Here is a 12,631-nt window from a genome sequence, read left to right as displayed (position 1 = left end):
TAATAGTTACAGGCTGTTCCAATCATTTTCTACAGGTAAGTTGTGGCAGGTTGTGCTTTTTTAGGAATTGGTTCATTTCATGTAAGTTGTCAAATTTACGAATGCACAGTTGTTCATAATCTCCCCTCATTTCCCTTTTGATGTCCTTAGGGTCTGTAGTGACACTTTCTGTGTCAGTTTTAAGACTGGAAATTTATGCCTTCTCTATCTCTTTTTTTGGTCAGTTTTTCTGGAAGTTTGTTGGTTAAAAAAAAAAAAAAAATCCCAAAGAACAAGCTCTTCATTTCATTGCTTTTCCCTATTATTTTTCCATTTTCAACTTGATTGATTTCTGCTCTTATCTTCACCCTGCTATCCCTTCTGCTTGCTTTGGGTTCATTCTGCTCTCCTTACAGTTTCTTGAGGTGGGTGCTTAATTACATCCCTCTTTTCTTCTTCTTTTTTAAAAAATAAACATGTAGTCCAACAAAGCCAAGTTTATTGGGTCAGTGAAGCCAGGAAGGACTCTCTGAATAACTACACATCTCCTGACAATGGAGAGAAGGCACGTGACACAGCTGTTTTCAAGTTTGTGTTAGGCGCATGCTTGTCCGGCCTGTGCCCCCCTGCTCAGGTGGTGTTGCCACGACAGAAGGGTCTAGGGTTTCTTCACGTGCTCCTTTGAATAAAAGGCGTCAGCGAGAGGACAGTGGGCACACCCTACCCTGTATCCCAGGGGTGCAGGTGGGGGCAGGTGTGAGTGTGGCAGGTGAACAAGGGCCAGGCAGACATGCCCAGCTCAGCCCACGCCCACTGCAGCTGGAACACGAAGGAGCCCCGTGAGTGATGTGAATGTGACTCCTTGACCTACAGGAAGCATTTATTTAGTACCTCCTGTGTGCTAGCCAGTGTCCCAGGAGAACAAAACAGCTCATGCTCCCTGCCCAAGAAGATCCTAGTCTAGTGGGAGGAGACTGACAACCCAGAGAAGAGAAAAGAGGCCTGAGTGTGCCAGAGGGGAAAGTGCAGATGAGAAAGCAGGGCAGGAAGGAAGAGGGCAGGTAGGCTGGGGCTGGGGGTCAGGCTCTGCAGCAACAGGAGGGGAGGCAGCCTGCAAGAAGGACCCTGAACCGAGACCCTGTGGATATGCTATCTGTGGGCAGGGGCAAAGCCCTGTGGGGGTGCCAGCCTGGCGTGGAGGCCAGTGTGTCTGAGCAGCAGTGCGTGCAGGAGAGAGCAGGGGGAGAGGCAGGTGATGAGAGCCGTGGACTTAAGCCTGGGATTCTAACACCCCTCAGAGTGAAACCAGACTGGGAAGCTCAACAGGAAGTCACCCCAGTGACCGGGAGCCACGGCAGCCTGGCCCAGGTGGAGGAGGGGCTCATGGTCCCATGCTGGGTATGTCTGGGGATGGATTTGCTGAAAGTAGAAAACATTCTTATGGTTGCCAAGGGGATAAGGGGTGGAGGGATAAGTTGGGAGATTGGGATTGACAAACACACTACCATACATAAAATAGATACCTAATAAGAACCTACTGTATAGCACAAGGAACTCTACTCAATACTCTGCAATGGCCAATATGGGAAAAGAATCTAAAAAACAGTGGGTACGTGTACATGTATAACTGATTCATTTTGCTGTACACCTGAAACTAACACAACACTGTAAATCGACTATACTCCAATAAAAATTTTAAAATTAAATACAAAGAGACAGGGAGAGAGAGAAATGTTGGCTGTGGGTGTGAGATGCAGGGAGGACCCTGGCAACCAAGGGATGTGGTCATCATCAGCTGAGATGAGGGAGCCTTGAGAGGGTCAGGCTGGCGGGGGAGCCACGTGATGTAGGACTGAGCATTGGCCCATCACGGGTCACTGATGAGCTTGCTGGCATTAGAGCCATTTGAGAACTGAGGTACAGCCCAGGAGAGGAGGCTGTGAGGTACACACCCCAGGAAAGTGTAGCAGCACTGGGGGAAGCCCAAAACATGTGTACCTGGGGGGGACCCAGCCCAGAGGGGAGTCACATTGGGGAGGAGAGAGGGAGACCTGGAGCCAGCAATGGCCTTAGGTGGCCCCGGGCAGGCCTGGCTGGTAACATGGCCAGCTCACCACCCACCTCTCAGTCTGACTCAAGCCTCCAGTTCAAAGTGTGGGCCCTGGAGCATCCACATTACCTGGGACCTAGAAATGCAGAGTCCCGGGTCTGCAGAGTCAGACACCCTGAGGAGGGTCCAGCAACCTATGGTTCCACAAGGCCTTTGGGGGTGGGAGACAAGGCTGGGTGCTGAAGCTGGAGAGGGGGCTCCAAGCCTGGGAGGGAACAGCCGGGAAAGGCATCAGTGGGGACCCTCTCTCGTCCCAGTCTTAGATTTCTGGTTCTATGAAAGCCACTTTGACGTTAGGTAGAAATTCTACAGCACCCCAGCCATGACGAGATGAGCCTGCTCCTTTCACGGGTGTGCCCTGTTTTGCCTTTCATCAGTTCAGTCGCTCAGTCGTGTCCAACTCTTTGTGACCCCATGGACTGCAGCATGCCAGGCTTCCCTGTCCATCACCAACACCCGGAGCTTGCTCAAACTCATGTCCATTGAGTCAGTGATGCCATCCAACCATCTCATACTCTGTTGTCCCCTTCTCCTCCTGCCTTCAATCTTTCCCAGCATCAGGGTCTTTTCTAATGAGTCAACTCTTCGCATGAGGTGGCCAAAGTACTGGAGTTTCAGCTTTAGCATCATTCCTTCCAAAGAAATCCCAGGGCTGATCTCCTTCAGAATGGACTGGTTGGATCTCCTTGCAGTCCAAGGGACTCTCAAGAGTTTTCTCCAACTCCACAGTTCAAAACCATCCATTCTTCGGTGCTCAGCCTTCTTTATGGTCCAGCTCTCACATCCATACATGACTACTGGAAAAACCATAGTTTTGACTGGACAGACCTTTGTCAGCAAAATAAAGTCTCTGCTTTTTAATATGCTATCTAGGTTGGTCTTAGCTTTTCTTCCAAAGAACAAGTATCTTAATTTCATGGCTGCAGTTACCATCTGCAGTGATTTTGGAGCCCAAGGAAATAAAGTCTGTCACTGTTTCCATTGTTTCCCATCTATTTACCATGAAGTAATGGGCCAGATGCCATGATCTTAGTTTTTTGAATGTTGAGCTTTAAGCTAGCTTTTTCACTCTCCTCTTTCACTTCCATCAAGAGGCTCTTTAGTTTCTCTTGCTTTCTGCCATTAGAGTGGTGTCATCTGCATATCTGAGGTTATTGAGATTTCTCCCAGCAATCTTGATTCCAGCTTGTGCATCATCCAGCCTGGCGTTTCACATGAGATATAATTTCTGCTGTGATGTGCACAGATCTGAGTGCCTGTCTGAGATGGTCGCCTCACCCACCCCATGTAACTCATACCCCGTCACCAGACAGAACATGTCCATCTCCCCACAAAGCTCCCTGGTGCCACCTCCTGGAAGTAACCTCTGACCTAGTTCAGGTCACTGTGGGTTCATTGTGCCTGTTCTGGAACTTTGTAAAAAGGGAGCCATCTGGTCTGAACCCTCCATGGGTTTGACTTCTTTCACTCCAGGTACATCTGGGCTCCTCTGCGAGGCTGTGAGGACTGATACTCATTCCGGTACTGCCTGGACCCCTGAGCTAGTTCATCTGCTCACCTGTTGGAGGGCATCTGGGCTAATGTGAACCTTCTCATCCAAGCCCTTGTTGGGCCAAGGTTTTCATTTCTTGTGCATAAGTTATTGGCCAGAAGAGGAATTCCTGGGCCTTAGTGTCACTGTGAATTCAGGGACACAGTTTTCCGAAGCGACCGCACCATTTTGTGTTCCCACCAGCAACGCGTGAGGGTTCCAGTTGCTCCACGTCCTCAGAACACCTGCTGACGTCTGGTTACAACCATTTTGCTGCGTGAGTGGTGGCATCTCACTGTGGCTTTGACTCACGTTTCCCTGATGACTGATGTTCTTGTGTGCATTGGCCATCGGCATATCTTCCTGTGCCAACTATCTGTCCAAGTCTCTCACCTGTTTTAAAAAATTGGTTAGTTTGCATCATTGATTTGTGGAGAAGGCAATGGCACCCCACTCCAGTACTCTTGCCTGGAAAATCCCATGGACAGAGGAGCCTGGTAGGCTTCAGTCCATGAGGTCGCGAAGAGTCAGACATGACTGAGCGACTTCTCTTTTACTTTTCACTTTCATGCACTGGAGAAGGAAATGGCAACCCACTCCAGTGTTCTTGCCTGGAGAATCCCAGGGACGGCAGAGCCTGGTGGGCTGCCATCTATGGGGTCGCACAGAGTCGGACAAGACTGTAGTGACTTAGCAGCAGAAGCATCATTGATTTGTAATTCTTTACATACTCTAGACACAAATTTTTTTCAACTTTTTGTTTTGTATTGGGGTATAGCGGATTAACAACATTGTAATAGTTTCAGGTAAACAGGGAGGGGACTCAGCCATTCATATACATGTATCCATTCTCCCCTAAACTTCTCTCCCATCCAGGCTGCCATATGACATTGAACAGAGTTCTCTGTGCTGTGCAGTAGGCCCTTGGTGATTATCCATTTTAAATATAGCAGTGTAGACACAAATTTTTGTCAGATGTTGCCGAAGTGTTTTGCATATTTTCTCTAAGTCTGGGAGTGGCCATCTCATCTTAGATTTTAGAATCTCCTGGCCACAGGCTGCAGCCCTGCCCAGCCCTAACCAGGCCCACCCTCTGCAGGCTCAGGACCCGTTGAGTGGACAAGAGGATGAGCTCCTGCTTTCTGGGGACAAGGGAGCCAGCCAGGGAAGTGCCAATGGCCTGACACTGGGAAGAGTGTGACCCTGGAGTAACTGGATGGGGACCTGGCCCCCACAGTGCAGGAGCAGAAAGCATGAAGTGAGCTTCCAGGTCAAAGGGCCTGTAGTGAGCACCCCCACACCAGGGTCTTCAGCCTCCCCCTGTGGCCCCAAGTCCCCCAGGCAGACGCAAACCACTCTCTGGCCTCTCTGGGAGTCCGGTGGGTGGGACCCAGGCCCAAGTGGGCAGGGAAAGAGCACTGACACCAACGTTCTCTGGGGACATCCCTTCTGGAAGGTCCCCAGCAGTTCCTGTCCCCCTGAGTGTGCAGGGAACAAAGCAGAAAGGTCACCTGCTCCAGGGTCAGACGGTAGTCCCCCGCAGATTGCGTGTGAAGGTGAAGGAAGGAAAAGCCCCAAAATGTCCCTCAGTGGAAACCGGAGAGTATCAAGGCCACCCGTCTGTGGACGGCCAGACCAGGGGCAGGAGGGGTGAGTCCAGGCCCACACCGTGCTTACCATCTGCTGCAAACAGCAGTGCGGTATGTGTGGGGTGACTCAGTTATTGTGAAGCAAACAAGAGAAGGAAAAAGAAAATGTCTCCATCTGGGAGGAGCCTGAGCAGGTGTGAGCTCTGGGCAGGGGGCGGGGGGACAGCGAGAGGGACTCTGCGACTTAATCCATACACTTAAATATGGTTTGTCTGCACAGGTTTGTTTTTACATGAAAAGTAGGAAATAGAATGTCATGGGAAATATCCACAATACCAATCAGAGTATCAGATAATTGGGAATAAAGATAGTAAGAACTGTGCTGTACCCACATTTCATTTATTTGTATTATTCATTTGCTTGTATCTTTTGTATTAAGGTGTAATTGGTATATATAATATTTTTAAAAGAAGACAGAAACAGGAAGATGCACCATGTTCCTGGATTTAATATCCTAATTGCATTTTAAAAAGCAATTCTTCATATCTACAAAACAGCAGCCGACTCACAGACATCGAGAGGAGACTTGTGGTTGCCAAGGAGGAGGCGGGGTGGAAGAGGGAGGGATCGGGAGGCTGGGGTGAGCAGATGCAAACGGTCCCATATAGACTGAAGAAACAACCGGGACCTACTGTATAGCACAGGCAACTGTAGTCAATATCCTAGGATAAACCATAATGAAAAAGAATATGAAAAAGAACGTATATAGAGAAAGAATATGTATAAAGGATACATATATGGAAAAAGAAATGTATAACGGAATCACTTTGCTCTACAGCAGAAATTAACACAACATTTTAAATCAACTATACTTCAATAAAAAATTGCTTTGAAAAGTGGCCCTTAATCTCGAAAACAAATACAATTCCAATCAAATTACTAAAGGGAGTTTAGAACTTGAGTCTTCTGTTCTTTTGGCACATGAGTGAACCAGAGACAAGACACTTTTGAAGGGGATGAAGCTGCCTAGACAAAACATTAAAAAGCTGTAGAGAGGAGGACAGGAGGGCTGGTGCCGAGATGCAGATGGCTGGAGTGAATGGCAAAGCTCAGCGTGAGACCCAAACACACCTGTGAATTATGGGTGATAACTCCATTGCCAGGAACACATAGTGGGGAGGGGCAGATGGACCCCTCGATGAATCTGTCAGACCAGCTAATCAGTGCAAAACTCCTACCAAACACCAAGAAAATATCCTGAAATAAAATGCTAAAATAGAGATGAATGTTAATATTATCTAATAACGTAATAAAGATGAATGCTAACATCACTTTGGAGTGGAGAAAAACTTTTTAAGTATGCTAGGAAAAGTGAAAACCATTACAGAAAAGACAAAGATATTTGTGTGTTAAAATATTTTTAAAAATTTAAATCGATAGAGCAAGGTGAAGAAAATATTGGTGACATGTATATGAGGATTAGCTAAGAGTTAATATCTCTCATACAGAGTTCTCAGATCAGTAAGAAAAAGACAAATACTCAAGAGTTTAAAGAGAAAAGAGATTTGACCTTGAAGTTTTATTCCACAGCCCAGTAGCAATAAGGAATCAGACTCCAGCACCATTTCATTGTCTACTTTGGGACTTCTTTAAAAATTAATTTTTTTAAATTGGAGAATAATTGCTTTACAATATTGCGTTGGTCTCTGCCATACATCAACATGAATCAGTCATAGGTATACATATGTCCCCTCCCTCTTGAGCCTCCCCCACACCTCCCACCCCATCCCACCCCTCTAGCTTGTCACAGAGCACCAGGTTCGAGCTCCCTGCATCATACAGCAAATTCCCACTGGTCGTCCATTTTTCATGTGGTAAAATGTTTCAAAGCGACTATTTGAAAACTTTGAGACCTTTGGATATTGGTCTATAAAAATATATAGCCTGTGTACAGAAAATATAACTAGTGTTCTCCATGTAGTGTTTACAAAGGTACCATGAGAGGACTATCTTTGTGTAAGTGAGCTTTGAGAAACAGCAGGTTAAACCCAGTAAGCGGGCAGTCACCGTCATGTCCTCAGGGATGCCACCTTGAGTGGTTCTGGACACAGCCTTGCTCCGGAGCCTCCCCGAGGCAGGCAGTGGCTCCAGATGGGGTGCCACTGGGGAGCGGATGTGCAGGGACTGGGCATCTTAGGGCACCTGGTGCAGCAGCAGGGAAGACGTGCAGTCACAGTTTTGGCCAGGAGAGGGGGATGCCTAGTCACTTTTGGGGGTGGTGGAGGCCCTTGCTTTAGTGCTCACAGCGACTAGGACGAGGTCGCATCTTTTCCGCTCCCCTCATCAGGGCACCGATTGGTGGGCCCGAGGCTCTGCTCTGTGTGGCCGCAGGCATCCACCAGCAGCACCAGGAGTCCAAGCTGTTAGGCCGCGAACCCAACTCTAGTCAAGCTGTCCACGGGTCTCCTCTCTCTGCATATGGAAGGCATCACTAATGGCCAAGACAGGCTTCCCTGGTGGCTCAGACAGTAAACAATCTGCCTGCTATTCAGGGGATGCATGTTTGATCCCTGAGTCAGGAAGATTCCCTGAAGAAGGGAATGGCAACCTACTCCAGTATTTTTGCCTGGAGAATTCCATGGACAGAGGAGCCTGGCAGGCCACAGCCCATAGGGTCACAAAGAGTCAGACACGACTGAGTGGCTAACACTTTAATGGTTAAGACAACTGCAGGCTGGAGGGCGGAGGAGGGCTACATGGGCACATGGGCCAGAGCCTGAGCACCAGCCTCAGGCCGGCAGCCGGCCCCTTCTCCCACCTTCTAGAAGTGTGCTCATGGGCAGCCTGGGGAACGGGATGGGTCTGGGTCTGGCTGTGTGTGACCCCCTGCTTAGAACTTCACAGTTTCCATCACTGCATAAAGGTCTGAGAACCCCTGCAGGATTAAGTCCTGCCCACTTAATCCTCCACTTTCCCCAACCCTGTTTCCACAGAGACTGTTTTCTTCTCAGGACATTTAAAAACACTTATGTGTGAAGTACAAGTTAGGGAATCAGCTTCTGATATGTGACACGACTGCTCCCAGGCCATCTCCCCAGAAACCTGTCTCCCTGAGCCCATTTCCCCAGGAGTTTTGTCTAGTGAAAGCACAAAGGTCTGGAGTCAGCAAGCCCACACTGTGGTGGGGGGTCAGCTCTGGGCTCCTATCTCCTCCCCCTCATCCAGGCCCATAGTCTGGGAGAGGTGGTCTCTGCTTCTCCTCCTGAATGACCTACGAGTGGCCAGGAGCTCACAGCTGGCACCTGAGACAAAGGAGAAGCCCTGAACCCCAGTCCCCAGTGGATGCTCACGCGACTGTTGCTTCCCTGATGCAGGACAGCAGTCCTGTCAGCAGCCGCTGGTCAGCGTGCACTCCAGGAAAGGTGAGGCTACACCTCTCCCAGGCCCCCTCTCTGTTTCACGTGCCTGGAAATCCTCTCCAGATGCCTGCTGTGGGCCTTGAGCCCCTGCTGCTCTGGGGGCCTCGCAGGAGTGCAGAAGGACAACACAAGGGCAGCAGGGTGGGGTCCCTCCCTTTTCCCAGGAAACCTGGTCAGTGCCCTGTTACTGAGACAAGATCCCCCCAGGCTGTATGTCTCCCCCTCCACCCCTGCATTTGGACCAGCCTTGGGTGCAGGGCTGAGCCTGACTGGAGTCAGGTGCCATTCAGGATGCCCTTGGGCCCCAAAGCCTCTGAACTAAACTGGGAGCAAGCTGTGGGTCATCCTATCTGGCCAGCACCCAGAGGGTGACCACCAGGCCAGGCAGGACCTACCAACCAGAGGCCCACTGAGGCTCTGACGGGTAGGGGCTCCATGCAGGGGTGTCAGCAGACCCTCACTGCATCCATGCCAGCCTCACGGATATCCTAACTGGAGAAAGCAGGGTGTCAGGCAGCTTGGGCTGGGCTGGGCAAGGTTGGGGTTCACCCAGGAATCTTCAGAACCACCCCAGCAGGGCCCATCCGCTGCTGGGTGTGAGGCCATAGGGAGAGGTGCAGCTGGCATGCGGTCCTCTTGGAGATGGAGACCTGTGTTGTGTCCTGCCCTTTGCTCCCACATGCGTGATCTTCAGGCTTCCTGGGGTGTCCACAGGTGAGGACAGTGTGCCCTTGACCAGCAGAGGGGCTTGATGTGTCAGGGTCTGAGGCTGGTGGTGGCCTCAGAGACTGAGCTGGTCACCTCAGAGGCCAGCTCCTCTGAGGCCTGTTTCCAATCCACTAGGCTTCCCACTACCCCATGCTCCCCTTTGGATGGCACTGTCTCTGCCAAGCTGCCTCAGGGTGCATGGTACCCTGATACCCTGAGAGAAAAGCACTTGTACAGGAGTGTCCTGGGGCCCCACCTGTACCTGTCCACACACTCTGGGTGGAACCTTCCAGAAGCCTCTGCTCCACACTGCTAGGTCAGGTGCTCCTGCCCCCAGGATGCCTTCCCTGCTGTTCAGGTCCAACAACAAGAAGTTTGTCCCTTCTGTAGAGCTAGAATGGGTCCCTGGAACCCCCATATTCCTCTTTTGCCACAGGAACAACACAGACAGGGCAGAGTAGGGAGCAGGGGTGTGTGATCAGGTGACAGATCTACACCCCAATCCCTTCTGGCCCTTATAATCTTTTTAAATCTGATGTCCCAGTTTAAAAACTAAAATAAATAAAAGGAGGAGAAAGCAATCAAGACAGTGTACTCAGACATAGGGGAAACTATTTCATCATCATTGTCAGTTTCATTATTCTCTTCCCTCCACTAAAACACAGTCTTAATAAACTCTTTTAGAATAAATATTCTAAAATATTGAGAAATATATGCACATGAGTTGAAAGAACTAATATTATTAAAATGATAATATGACTGTGTGGATCACAATAAACCGTGGGAAATTCTGAAAGAGATGGGAATGCCAGACCACCTGACCTGCCTCTTGAGAAATTTGTATGCAGGTCAGGAAGCAACAGTTAGAACTGGACATGGAACAACAGACTGATTCCAAATAGGAAAAGGAGTACGTCAAGGCTGTATATTGTCACCCTGCTTATTTAACTTCTATGCAGAGTACATCATGAGAAACGCTGGACTGGAAGAAACACAAGCTGGAATCAAGATTGCCGGGAGAAACATCAATAACCTCAGATATGCAGATGACACCACCCTTATGGCAGAAAGTGAAGAGGAACTAAAAAGCCTCTTGATGAAAGTGAAAGTGGAGAGTGAAAAAGTTGGCTTAAAGCTCAACATTCAGAAAACAAAGATCATGGCATCCGGTCCCATCACTTCATGGGAAATAGATGGGGAAACAGTGGAAACAGTGTCAGACTTTATTTTTCTGGGCTCCAAAATCACTGCAGATGGTGACTGCAGCCATGAAATTAAAAGATGCTTACTCCTTGGAAGGAAAGTTATGACCAACCTAGATAGCATATTCAAAAGCAGAGACATTACTTTGCCAACAAAGGTCTGTCTAGTCAAGGCTATGGTTTTTCCTGTGGTCATGTATGGATGTGAGAGTTGGACTGTGAAGAAGGCTGAGCACCGAAGAATTGATGCTTTTGAACTGTGGTGTTGGAGAAGCCTCTTGAGAGTCCCTTGGACCGCAAGGAGATCCAACCAGTCCATTCTGAAGGAGATCAGCCCTGGGATTTCTTTGGAAGGAATGATGCTAAAGCTGAAACTCCAGTACTTTGACCACCTCATGTGAAGAGTTGACTCACTGGAAAAGACTCTGATGCTGGGAGGGATTGGGGGCAGGAGGAGAAGGGGACGACAGAGGATGAGATGGCTGGATGGCATCACTGACTTGATGGATGTGAGTCTGAGGAACTCCGGGAGTTGGTGATGGACAGGGAGGCCTGGTGTGCTGCGATTCATGGGGTCACAAAGAGTCGGACACGACTGAGCGACTGATCTGATCTGATCTGATTATCCAACATAATCTATAGATTTGACAAAACCACTATCAAAATTCCAATGGCATGTTTCACAGAAAGGGAAAAAAAAAATCCTGGAATTTGTGTGGAACCACAAAGACCCCAAATTGCCAAAGCAATCTTAAGAAAGAAGAACAAAGCTAGAGGTATCACACATCCTAATTTCAAACTATTTTACAAAGCTACTCTAATTAAAATGGTATGGCACTGACACGAAAACAGACACATGGCTCAATAGGACAGAATAGAAAGCCCAGAAGTAAATCCACATATATATGTACCAGTAATGTACGACAAAGAAGCCAGGAATACATAATGGGGAAAGAACACCCTCTTTAATTAACAATTCTGGGAAAACTAGACAGTCACATGCAAAAGAATGAAACTGGACCTCTGTCTTACAGCATACACGAAAATTAACTCAAAACGGATTTAAGGCTTGAACAGATAACCTGAAACCATAAGCCCCTAGAAGAGAATATAGGTGGTAAACTCCTTGACCTGGGTCTTGGCAATGGTTTTTTGGATTTGATGCCAAAAGCAAAGGCAGCGAAGGCAAAAACAAACAAATGAGACTATATTCACACTAAAAATCTTTACTACAAAAGAAACCATTAACAAAATGAAAAGGCAACATACTGAGTTAGAGAAAATATCTGACAATCATATATCTAATGAAAGCTTAATATCCAAAATATATGAAGAATTTCAATAGCAACTCAATAGCAAAACAAAAGACAATTTGATGTACAATCTAGGCAAGGAATCTAAATAGATGTTTTCCAAAGAAGATATATGAAAAAAAAAAGGGGGGGGGGGAAGAATCAGGTTTCTGATATTGTTACATACATTGGGGTGGAAGAGAGATGGTGGTGGGAATAAATAAAATTTAATGCTGAAAAAAAAAAAAGAAGATATATGGATGTTTTCTGTATGTCTTCCAACAAACAGGTACATGAAAATATGCTCTACATCACCAATCATCAGGGAAATGCAAATCAAACCCACAGCAAGTTAGCACCTCACACCTGTCAGAGTGGCTGTTATCAAAAATGCAAGAATAACAAATGCTGGCAAGGATGTGGAGAAAAGGAAACCCTTGTGCCCTGTTGTGAGAATGCAAATTGGTGCAGCTGCCATGGAAAACACTAAGGAGCTTTCTCAAAAAAATAAAAAATAGAACTACCACACAATCCAGCAAAACCGTTTCTGGGTATACATCCAACAACAATGAAAACACTGATTTGAGAAGATACCTGCACACTCATATTCATTGCAGCATTACTTACAATATCCAAGACATAAACAAAAAAGTGCCCATCAGTGGGTGAATGCATCAAGAAAACACAATGTGTATATACAATGGAGTGCTACTCTGTCATAAAACAAGAATGAAATTTTGCCATTTGTGACAACATGGATTGACCTTGAGGGCATTATGCCAAGTGAAACAAACCAGACAA

This window comes from Bubalus bubalis, chromosome 1 (assembly GCF_019923935.1).
Source record: "Bubalus bubalis isolate 160015118507 breed Murrah chromosome 1, NDDB_SH_1, whole genome shotgun sequence".
NCBI lineage: Eukaryota > Metazoa > Chordata > Mammalia > Artiodactyla > Bovidae > Bubalus > Bubalus bubalis.
This window is presented reverse-complemented; position numbering follows the sequence as displayed.